The sequence below is a fragment of the Mixophyes fleayi genome, chromosome 11, assembly GCF_038048845.1.
Source record: "Mixophyes fleayi isolate aMixFle1 chromosome 11, aMixFle1.hap1, whole genome shotgun sequence".
Lineage (NCBI taxonomy): Eukaryota > Metazoa > Chordata > Amphibia > Anura > Limnodynastidae > Mixophyes > Mixophyes fleayi.
In genome coordinates this window covers 24147237-24160193 of record NC_134412.1, presented here as the reverse complement: position 1 = coordinate 24160193, position 12957 = coordinate 24147237, and the positions used below count along the sequence as shown (strand labels likewise).

The window sequence follows — 12957 nt, the reverse complement described above, 5'->3', positions numbered from 1 at the left end:
CACATCTGCACAGCACAAATTCAGGCACAAACCCACTAGTAGAGGTGTGTTATAGTGTACATTTGTACTTTGGTAAACCAGGTTCAGCTTACTAGAATAATCTGGTGGGGTGGTTATGTATGCACCTGAAAAGGGGTCTGATATTATCCTGGCTGGCTGTTTTATACATAATCTAGCATTACATCAATTTACCCCACCGATTAGTGCAGTACACACTGAAGCAGAAGGGGTCTGTGTCACATCTGGTGATGTGCAGAGCACAGAGGGCGGAAGGCAGATTAGAGTCCGTCTCATTACAAACTACTACACAATAGGAAAAACATTTATTTCTCTAAAATGTGTTTGATGTGAGTGCAATGTTTGTGACAGTCAGAGGGCAATGTGTAAATGATTTGAGTGCCTAGTTTTTTAAAACATCACTATACTCTTGTTTAATTAGCAGAAAATAAACACTGACACCATAGAAATTTAACTGCATTTATTGCAGTACAACACAATAAATAATAAAGGATAATGCTTATACAAAGTAAAAAAAGCATGAGGCAATAGTCATGTGTTAGCGCTAGCGACGCCTTTTTGCTTGCATATCGCTATGTTTTGCCCCACTCTGTCCTCTCCCTGGCCCACCCCTGGTGCGAGCACCTCTCCTTGGAGGAGTACTCTGTGCCGATGTGCTTGGCGTACTAGCGGTACTTGTGGTGGCCGAGGAAAAGGGTGCAGGCAAGCGGGCAATGAGTTCTTGCTGCAGTTGGCCTGCCAGCCGGGTCAGGTTCGCATTCCCCTCGCGAACGGAGGAATTTAATGCCTCCACAGCCCCAGTCATTTGGGCCATCTGCAGATTGGATTGCTCCCAGGCATTAGCCAGACGATTGATTGCAGCAGGAATTTGGCTATTTGTGCGGTGTATCCGCCTCAACTGGGCCGCAATTTGGGAAATGTTGTGAGTTTGGCTCTCCATGAAGACTGATTGCTGCTGCTGGAAAGCACCAATAGACTGCGCCATTTCACGGGCTGGGTCCATACTCTGAGGTGCCGGCTGCTGGTGTGCTGGGGCTTCAGCAGGGCCAGGTGCAACATCCTGGAAACCAGACACAGGGGCATCCACTGTTTCCAGGGTGATTATGGTTTGCTCATCTGGCTCAGGGGACATTTGGAGGGACTCCACCTGAGGTGCCTGGTATGAAGAGGGCCCTGTGTATGAAAATGACGGTAAGTATATAGGATATAATATGTTTGTATATTGCATTCTGAACACTTGATAGGAAAGAATAATCTTTACAAACTACAGATTGTTTCACAATTTTTGCATTAATGATTTATTGTCCTATGCTACCTGCTTAAGGATGCACATATTATCCTTTTAATACCCAGTATCATATGAACTATGTATGGTTGAGGGGGCTAAAAAAGCATAGTATTTGTAACCTACAAATATTGTGATTTATTACGCAATATCTGGCTAGACCGTGCCTTGGGGTACACAAATCCTATTTCAGTCCTCCCTCTGTGTAGTACATGCTGGGTATTTTGACTTAACTGCGTGTGTAAAAAAGTGAAGACGTTGCCTATAGCAACCAATCAGATTTGAGCTCTCTTTTTGTAGAATGCAATAAATAAAGTAAAGGTATATTCAGATTGGTTGCTCTAGCCAACATCTCAGTTTAGTAAATGTAGCCCTAAGGTCGCATAGCACACCATATTTTAATAAAAAAAAATTTGCCAGCAACATTTCCACAGAAAAACAATTAACTCCATTATTTAGCACAAAAACATAAATCACACACCTGCTTGCTCTTCTGTGGCCGAATCACTGACTGAAGGTGGAGGTGTAGCTGTAGGAATGGGACTCAACTGTGGTCCAGGTGAATCTGGATGTATTAGAAAAAGCATACAATGTATTTGCAGCAAAAAGCCTTTTACAAATAATAAATCTTTGGAAGACATGTGTTTGCACATTAAAAAACAGTTATAAACAAAATTATTGCCCTTTACATACTGATTGAGTAAAAAAGACACTTTTACAATAAAAAAACATTTTCAATATTGTTAGCTTAAAAAGGACAAATCACTCACCAACTCCTTGGGCAAACGAGGGCGAATCTGTGTCTTGCACATTAATTCCCTCCACTATTTCACGGGGCATTATCTGCCGCAGCTCCTCCTCATAGCTGGTATATTCAACGCGAAGAGGGGGGCCACCACCCGTGCGTCTTGTGGACCTCCTTTCCTGGGCCATTTTTTCCTTCAACCTCCTCTTAATGTCCGAAAATCTCTTGCGGCAGTGCGCCACTGTCCTCTTTAGTGGGCCCACCGCGTTAACAGCGTCGCACACTCTCCCCCACAATTGGTGGCGCCGCCTTAGCGGAGTCCGGGCTGCCAGGTTCCCCAAGATCACCTCGTAGCAGGGAATGATATTGTGCACCAACACACAATTCTCATCATGTGAGAAGCGCACATTCCTCCCTGTCTTGGTCTTCCTGCTCTGTCCTGTCTCCTCAACCTCTCCCTCTCCCTCCTCTGACCCCTCAACCTCCATCTCCCTCTCCTCAGCCTCTGCTCCCCTCCTATCTCTGGACATTTTTACCCAGAAGACAGAAAAACACAAAACACTGAAGGACTTACAAACACAAAGAACAAACTACACTACCTACAGACACACTCTCCACACAGTCACACACAAGTAACACAGACAGAGGACAAGTCAAATACAAAAAATACAAGACAGAAAATAAATGAGAAAATAAATGTACAAAACAGGAAAAAACCACAGGACTACTCACACTTCAATCAGATATCGCTCCACCAATCCACCAAACACCAACTCTCAGCAAACCACTATCCTCCAAACTCCTCTCACAAAACTCCTCTAAACCCTATCAGAGAAAAAAGTGTCAGGCCAGTGGTTTATATAGGGCTTGTGATGTCAAATCTCCTGAGTTTGAAAATAGCCAATAGTAACAGGCCAGGAGACAGGTGTAATTTTCAAAAAAACCGCCTTTACACAAAAGCGCCGTCATTTAAAGCAAAAGCGCCATGTTCTATTCAAAGCCGCCGGCGGCTTTGAGCATTACATCCCGCCGTTACATCGCCGGCGGCTTCAAATTGAAGCTGAAATGCGCCCATTAGTAAATCCGGCTGTTTGCAATGCAAACACGCCGGAAAACCGCCGCGATGCATGGCGGTTTGAAGCCGCCATGCATCACGCCTGATAGTAAATCTAGCCCCTAGAATCTGATTGGTTGCTATAGGCAACATCCTCACTTTTTCAAACCCGCAGCTTAGTAAATCTAGCCCTGAGAGTCATTACTTAGTGGTTTCCTGATAAGCAAAGCCGTAACTAGGGGCTGTGCAAGTGGGGCGACCGCACAGGGCGCAATGTTAAAGGCGGGGCGCAGTTTATGAATATTTTAGGTTCATTTGGTTAAACTTGAGGTCTAGGGGGGCAGCAGTTTTGCTTCTCGTCGCAGGCGATTTTAAGTTACGACTCTGCTGATCAGGATATTGTGGTGCTCTAAACCACCTCCCTTAATATCTGGTCTCAGCTTTCAGTTCCACTCCTATTAAACAAAATAGATAAAAGCTATTTTTTTTTTAAAAAAAAACAACCACATTGCAAACAATAACCCCCCATGTACTATGGCAAAAGGGCACATTGCCCTCTTAATAAATGCCCCATCGGGTAATCAATACAAACCGTGGTTCTCGTTTATCTCAAAACGCTGCGCGAAAGAAGTTATATCTGTCTCTGGAAAACTTTTTCTTGTAATTGTTAAACACCAACGTACAACAATCTCCTTTATCCCTCTTGCTGCACCAGTGTAATCACTTATTAAACACAAGAACACAAATGTAAATTTAAATGATTTATTCCTTGCTTTGTTTTGGATTTTCCTGGATGATTACCACAAGGGAAACTTCTAAAGATAATAAGCATTAGTCAGGAAGTGAAGAAAGGGATTGTCACGATTACAAGCCGTGTCAGCTAAATAAAGCAGTTTTTTAAATAGACACAGGACCGGAGTGAGGGGATGAAACCCCAACATACAGCTATTGGATGCTAAAAAAAAGCACAGGCTATTAGCTATGCTGTCTGTAATAATAGACCTGTGTGTGAATACACCAACTTACACATACAGAGGCTGATTCAGAATTGGTCGCAAACTGGTCATTAATTCATACTTGCCAACTTGTAGTTGGATTCCAGGAGCTGCTGTGGGGGGAGGTGGGCGTGCGGGGGGGGCGGGGACCCAAAAATTGTGTCATTTTGGCCCCGCCCCTGTGAAGTAATGACGCTAACGCGCCATTTTACAGCCAAAATTCCCTGAGAATCGCAGCATTTTGGACCTAATTCAGCCCACTTTACTAGGAAGTGGGCAGATGCGGGAGATTGCCATACACTCCCGGGAGTCCTGGAGACCCATCCCGAATCCCGGAGTCTCCCGGACATTCCGGGACAGTTGGCAAGTATGCGTTAATTACTCTTAAAAAAGTGCACGCAAAAATAGTGCGGTGTGATAGGGGCGACCGCCCAGGATGTGACATTGATTGGGGGGGTGCAAAGTTTATGAATATTTTAGATTCATTTGGTTAAAATTAAGGAGGGGTACATTTTTGTTTCTTTCCCCAGGCGCTAAAATTTTAAGTTACAGCTCTGCTGCAGAGTTGTACATATGTTAAGAAGCGCCCGGCTTTGCATCCACAGCAAATGCGCCTGATTCGCGCCAAGTGTAGTGAGTATTTGCACCCGCCCTCTAGCAGATGCAGAAAATACGCCTCCGACCAGGAGCACGTGTGCGTTTCTGAAGGTGTGCCAAAGCCGCAATTGTATGAACACTCCCACTGTACTCAGCTTGTACTGACATGCCGTTTCCTTCTCTCGTTCTGCTTCTCCAATCATAAGGAGGCGCAAGTGTCAGATATAAGCAAGTCTGCATAACCGCATATGTGTCCGTACTTTTTGTGGATATGCACAGTGCAAATCTGTGCAATTTGCGCTACGCAAACTGGCGTAAGTAACCCTGCATCAGGCACACAGTTTCTGCTATTTAGTAAAATGAACGTCCGTTACTCAAACACAGTCTTTTACACTGCCCCAGAGTGATGCAAGATAGAGAAACGCTGCCATTTTGTTTTGTGTATTTTTTTTATATACTTATTAAACAATGTACAAAAAAAAACCCAAAATATATTGCTGGATATTGAGTGTCAAAATAAATTCCACCATAAATAAATGAGCTAACATGACAGTGTACAGACCCTCTCCATCTTAAAATCTACTGGGCCGTGTTCCTTTTAATCATGGCTATTAATCTAATAGCATCCATCAAGCCCACAGGTTAAACTGTATATACATATCACTTAATAATATTGTATAGTCGCCAGAGATTTTGGGGTCTGCATTACACAACCATCAGAGATTTGGGGTCTATGTTGTATAGTGGTCACTAGAATACTCTTTGTCAGCAGAAAGCAGCAAATCGGTTTTCATTAAAATATAATAATATTATATTATAATTTATAAACATCCTATATTCACAAAACAGCTGTTGCAGAATCACCTAAATATTAACAAAAATATATGAATATACATATTTTGCCACAATGCTTTTATATATAAATATATAACAGACCCTCCCAGGTAATATCTTCGTGGGGCAATCCTATCCTATTATTCTCATCCCATATAGCTAGCTCAAAACTGGTATACTGTATACTGAATGACCCTATGCATGATTTGGTATATATATATATATATATATATATATATATATACACTTTGATTAACACAAAGGGCTAAATTTACTAAACTGCGGGTTTGAAAAAGTGGAGATGTTGCCTATAGCAACCAATCAGATTGTAGCTGTCATTTGTTTAGGACATTCTACAAAATACCAGCTAGAATCTGATTGGTTGCTATAGGCAACATCTCCACTTTTTCAAACCCGCAGTTTAGTAAATACACCCCAAAGTATTTCTTTGGATATCAGAACTTAAATGTTGATGATGATGATGGTTGTTATATATTAATATATATTAACGAACAATAAGCTATAAACAGTTCAAAGAATATAAAGGGGGATTTTACCTAAATTAAACTATAAATAAAAATAAATAATGTAGCACTTATAGGTATTCTCTGACAGAAAGCCTGGAACATGTACCTCTGCCATTCACCACTTGCCCTGGGCTTCTGTGACAATATATGCTAGGTAGACATTACTCAACATTAGATGCATTCAATAATCTTGAATTTTGGAAAGAGATGCACTTTAGGGCTGTATTCATAGATATGTAACAAAATAAAGATGGTGGAATTTCACCAGTTCGACGCACCTGTTTTTCTTCAATCCACCAGCGAATACTACTGTGTTTGCAATGTGCTCTTTGAGGTTCACAATGAAATGAAAAAATTTATTCCCATTTAACTTGAACGCATGTATAGATTTTTTTTAACCGGTTCTAAAATTTTAGAAACTCCCAACGAATATTTGGATTTTAGAACCGTTTTAAGAATTGAACTGCGAATGGTTCAGCCTCTATATAATGGACCACCGGCTACACACAATCAAACATGTTATCTTAAAGGCAATGTCAACAAGTGACTTTTTTTTTTAACACAAAACTGTCTCTCCCCATGACTGGAAAAACATTGGTAGGACATGACACAGGATGCTGGCAGACTGATTTGATAGCAAAGTCATAAGAGTATTTATATTTTCCTATTTCCCTATAGATTTTGAACAATGCCCTCTTACCGCTTTATCTGTCTGTTAAGACCCAGGGCTAGATTTACTAATCTGCGGGTTTGAAAAAGTGGAGATGTTGCCTACAGCAACCAATCAGATTATAGCTGTCATTTTTTAGAAGGTACTAAATAAATGATAACTAGAATCTGATTGGTTGCTATAGGCAACATCTCCAATTTTTCAAACCCTCAGTTTAGTAAATATACCCTCCAGTCTTGTTTTATTACTGTGTTTGTCCCCAATTTTAAAGTGCCATAGAAAATACTGACTCTATATAAGTAAATATTATTATTATTATTATTATTAATAATAATAATAATAATAATATATTTTTTGGCCTGATTCAAGTTGGATGCAAAATGTGCATATTTTACTTGTTTAAAAATAGCATGCAGCTTTTGTGTATCTCTGCCCCTATTCAAATCCAAACGTTTCTTCAGATGCGTTATGATATGAATAAGAGTAAAAATACCAGCGCATACTTTTGCTGTAAGAATAGACACACATACAGATTTAGACAGGACAGTCCCGATTTAATGATCCTGTTCCACCATCCCGATCGGGACAGCTTCCCGATAGGCTGCTGAGCCGAATCTTTCCCACCTGGCTAAAATTTGCCAGCCAGCCCCTGCCCATTAATTTTTATATTCCCGTGTTCTCGAAACTCAACTCCACTTGGCTTTCTAAAAGGGTCACGGCAATATCTGTCACTCATTTTGTTTTCATTAATATCAGAACTGTATAGCAGGACAGTGGCATGAAAGTGCACTACTGAGGGTGAAAATGTGAGGGTGGAAGGGACTGTCATGCCAGCATCTGTTGCCAACCTTTGTATTCTAGCTGGACCAATGTGCAATATGATTTAGCACGTGCTCTTGTGTTTTAAACTCCCATTGTCCTATAGATTGTAAGCTTGGGAGCAGGGCCCTCTTACCTCTCTGTCTGTATGTATTACCCAGTATTGTCTTAGTAATGTTTGTTCCCAATTGTAAAGCGCTACGGAATTTGCTGGCGCTATATGAATAAATGTTGATGATGATGATGATCCTTGTCTCTCCGACTCGCTTATCCTCAAACACCAGCCGAGGATGACTCATTGTTTTCAGTCACCACGGGAATACGTCAAGATTTAAACCTAACAATTTTCTTTCATGCTTTCTTTTTACTTTGGAGAACAACTATTATTATTTTAAAATGACTTACAGATTACAACTCTCCGTCACAATTTTGCACCCCAAAAAACGATGTGCCCCCAAAAGCCTTGCGCCGTAGGCTGCAGCGTAGTCAGCCTATTATGTAATCAGCGCCTGGGGCAATTGTCCAATTTCGCACTATTAGAGGGATGATGATACCTCAGTAATAGTTACCCAAGAAACCTGTAATGTATATTTGAGCAGAGCCTGTACTAAACGGTGAGATTTTGACGCACTGAACTTCTCCAGCTGCAATAAGAACACTATAATATAACAATTAGGCATGACCGATTCTAGATCTGGAAACGCATCAGTGTGAAACTACTCTTACCTATTTGGTTTATTTACTTTTTAAGCTTATTTACAAACATAAAAGTAGGTTTATCCTTTTAAAGTAAATATGTTTCTTCATCATTTAAAATTGTAAAAGATTCTTGTTGGTAATATTCTCTCTATAAAGCCACTTTTCCGTCACCCCTTATCAGTTTGTTTTATTACATGTATTACTTGTACTATGTTTCCCCGAGACTATTTTCTCTTTGTTGGATAAGTTATATTTAGGCTTAAATGTCATATTATGAAATTCCTAAAGTGCCTAGTCATAAAAAGATAAGCACAAAATTCACCACACATTTGGAGAAGGTTGGGGCTTATATAAAGGATTTCTTATAAATAAAATAAAAATAAAACACTAATTTTGTTGAGAGAAAAAGTAAACATACTGTTCTAATAAATGTATCCCCGAAATTCAAACCTTTATCCAATGAGCTTAATCAAAAATGTCTACTGGAGATATGCAAATAACATATCTAAACGACAGATTGCCTTATTTTTAGCAAATATGAAGACTTCTGGTAACAGTTTTATAGCTATGTGATATCATGCATCAGTGATGTCACTGGGTTGCTGGTGATTTGATTGGCTGCCATTTTTGTGGTCTGAACCAAATACAGCCTGCATCAGTTCACTAGGAACTCCTGGCAACATAAAAAATAATAATGTGATTTTTCCTTTACCACCACTATGGTAACAACCAGTCTGTATAACTGTTCTGTGCTGCTTCCATATACAATGTTTGGAACTGGACAAAGAACTAAAACAAAGGGGTTTCAACATGAAACGAACACACAGTTATCCAATACTGCTTTATACAATAAATTAATTCCAGCCATTCCACAGCTAACCATCGTCTTGCAAATTCCAACTCCCAGAAGAAACAGACATTGCTGTGGTGTGGAGAAAAAGAATGAAAGCCATTTAACTTTGTAATTGTGCTATTCCCCAAGGTGGGAATAACATTTTATTTTTTACCTCAGCTTAAGCAGCGTTATTACATAATAAACTCCCATTAACCTATATACATACTAACAAAGGTCGGATGCCCTGAGTAAGTATACCAAGTTGGAAGATTCTTTGGTATAAACCATTTATCACCTTTGCGTCTCCCATAAACATACAAACAGTTGTGGTAAGCGTTTCAACCCTCCGCCAAACAAACCAACCAACGTGACGGATGGCAATGCCCATATATCATTTTGCACTAGAGCTGATACCATTGGCTAACTTGACTGTGAAGAGAGCTTGTTTGACAGATGTTAAAAGTGGTACATTTATATATTAAGAAAAAAATGCTCATTAAATATGCACATTACCTCCAAAAAGCCACTGTAGGATGGAATGTAAACAGCTATTCTGTGTGTTTGGTTCACAAAATATTTTTTTGTTTTTAAAGAATATATGCAATCTATAGATTGTAAGCTTGTGAGAAGGGGGTTCTCTTACCTCTCTGTCTGTATGTATTACCCAGTTTGTTCTCAATTGTAAAATACTACGGAATTTGCTGGCGCTTTATAAATAAATGTTGATGATGATGATATGACTATATTATACCTCTCTCCTTGCACTGTACTCCTCATCTTGGTATTAGATTGTTGTTAAATTCATATTCTAAAGTATTCTCACACATTTGCATTTACTTACGAATTACTTGCACAGACGGGTGACTTTGTAAAAGGTTCTGCTTCATTTCACAACTAATTAAACCTTTATTTTGAAAGTTCTGATGGGCATTTTCTTATGAAGATCACGACTAATGGTATGCAGGGGCAAACGCAGGATTTGTAGAGGGGGGTTTCTACACCACGCCGCCAGTGGGCGTGACCAGCATGCATGGGAGCGTGGCTATAATATTAGACAGTGCTTGGCTGCTCTCCGACTCTTCCTATCCCTATAATATGGACAATGCTGCGTGCACTACTGTTAGGTGCACACAGTTCTCCCTTTTCAAACAGAGCCGTGTGAAGCGGGGACAGGGTCCAGACACCTCAATTATACAGTGCCCCAGGCTGGGAGGGGGGTTTCCAGGCACTAGAAAACCACCCTCGGTTTGCCAATGGTATGGTACTTTTGCATATACAGTGCACTGGACCCTAGATCATTCACTGAAATAATGGGGAGCATGGTGCAGAATAATGACAACACATAACAAATGCAGTGTATGTAAAAATCCAGCAAACCTTTGGTGCTGTATTGCATTGAATTTAAGATAAAAATATCCTTCCATACTAAAACTATGTACAGGGACATGTTTGAGCAAATTCACTGCAATATCAACGTGTGATGCAAAGCAAGATTGAAATGAGGAATTTAAAAAACATGTTTTTGATATTATTAAAAAAAAATCCTGATGACAAATACCATCCAAATCCTATCCATGTTTAATATATTTACATGACTACAGGGTTTTTAGATAAAATTGGGAAAAATGTTGATTTTAGCTGAGTGAGGGCGGCCCTGGCACTGCCACCTGCTCATCTCCCTGGCAGCACCCCCGTCCCCTCCCCATTGTACACCTTCCCTTTAAGCACCCTCACCACGCTCGGGATGACATCATCCCTAACAGTTCGTCCCGCCCCTCCCGGCCTCTGATTGGCAGAGCGGCACTCCCTACACACCTCTCCTCCTATTGGTCCCTGCGCACGCCGCTCAAGCCGTGCAGCCACGCCTCTATAGGTGCTCGAGGCGGTGTCAGGTTTCTCTCCGCGTCCTGATTGGCCGCGCGGGACGTCCGTCTGGTTCGCAGGAGGCGGGCACTGTGTGCCAGGGAGGTGCTGGTGCTGCTGCTGCTGGTAATAGGGGGGTGATAGTCTGTGCACCCCGTTGTCTGAGCGGTGGGAGGAGCAGCTGGAGGGATGATGGAGCTGAGAGGCACCGGCTTTCCTTCCCCGAGCTGCGGCGGGGCAGCTGCTGCATCCCAGCTCCACAGTCTGCAGCTCTGACCGTGGAGAGAACAGAGACAGTCCTAGAGTCACCTGGTGGAGTGATAGGAAAGAGACAGCCCAAGACAGCTCCATGTAGGGGCGACAGAGAGGGTGCATTGCAAGACACAGGTGGGGCAGGGGGGTACCCAAGGTAAGGGGTAGTGATTGCACTATCCAGTTCCCCTGTAGGAGAGCCCAGGCTCAGTTGCATAGGAAGACCAGGGGCAGGGTGTCACTAGGAGCCATGCTATTAAGGACCAGGTAAACCATCTCTCATCTAAAGGAGGTGGAAAGCAATATATTCATCACAGGCTTCTAAAGAGACAGCAGCATCGCCATCACCCTGCCAGAGACAGCTGGAGAGAAAAGAGACAGCTCCTGGAGGCCCAGCTTGCAGAGAGCAGGTAAGTTATGGGTGGGGGGATTGATGATTGACAGCACCTCCATGCACCTGTTCCATGTCAATGTACACAGTATTCAGCATCTGTCTCCTCCAGTTGTACAGGGTACCACACAGTCTCGCATCCCTGTCTTGAGGCTGCCTATAGCAGTGTTAACAGAGGAAATGCTGAGAGCTGTCCTTTATAATGTCCATCCCAACTCTCATTCATGGCATTGTTAACCATGTCATTGCTATTGAAGGCGTTACATCCTCCCAACTAAAATGTATGTATTGGCATCTCAAAGGGTATTCATCTATTCGGGTCTCTTGGAAGCTTCTCATATATCCTTCACTTCTTCATCCTGTTTTTTTCTTTTTTCCTACCAGCCCACCCATTTGCAGTTCGCCTGTCTCCATTCCCTTGGGTGGTTTGCAGGCCCTTCCAGCAGTGAAGGGATTAATGGAGCATTATCAGCTGCCCTCTCCCATTTCTGCATATCTTGCCTTGCTACTGCCTGATCACATCATTCTCTGCCTTCCCTGACAACCAGTGTTGCAACCCTCCCCCCATGTATGCCATTGTATCCCTTCCTTTTTATGTCTGCATCATTCTCATCCCCCTAGTACTGTATGCTTTCCAATCACGATTGGTATTTTAATATTACCCTTTGATATTTTGATGCTTTATTAATACAGATACACACACCTATATATTTCTAAAAATGTGTTTGTGTGTAAGCGCTCATCGTGTCCTCATGTATTTCTACACATTCTGATGCATTAAAATTCTTCAGAATCACATTTTTGCCAATTTTTTCATGTCTTGTTCGAGAGAACGCTAATCATAGAGCCATTTTATTTTTTTCCTTCATTTTAGTTCTTTTCTGTTTATCTAATTATCCATTCTATGTGAGTACTGCCATTTGGGCTGTTTTAACACATATGTTCATACATCCCATACAGCCCTGTATCCCATCTTTCCTGTCACTCACCATCAGACCCTCCCTATCAGCTGGCAGTTCACTGCATTCTTAGATACTCTCATTCAATTAGGTGTGTGTGGTTAGAGGGTTTGTTCTTGTGATGGCCAGTGTTCCATTTGATGCTCAGTAATCTCTATTAATCAATACGTCGCCCCTCTGGTATCCCACTATCTCCCAGTCCTGTAGCACTAACCTTGTTTCTTCCACAATAGGATAGAATCCAAATTCAACTAGTTTTAGGTATCCTAATCTTTTACTTCACATGCGTGAAAATGCAAAATTGATTTTTATATGAGAAACACTGCTATTTATGTATCCCCAGCCTCCTCTTAGACGCACTTGCCATAATTTGCCATTGCATTAGATAGCTGGAATATAGAGGTATGTGCTATT

The 12957-nt window shown here is 41.5% G+C and overlaps 1 protein-coding gene across 6 annotated transcripts in view; it reads left to right on the top strand.

Moving 5' to 3' along the window:
• Positions 1–11021: 11021 nt before the first annotated feature.
• Positions 11022–12957, top strand: part of PPFIA3 (PPFI scaffold protein A3) — a 118285-nt gene continuing 116349 nt past the window's right edge. For 5 of the 6 annotated variants that reach the window (XM_075191591.1, XM_075191587.1, XM_075191589.1 and 2 more), the window contains exon 1: positions 11022–11603. The gene's annotated coding sequence lies outside the window, so the exon portion shown is untranslated. The remainder of the gene's footprint in view (positions 11604–12957) is intronic. The other variant, XM_075191590.1, reaches the window with a different exon arrangement.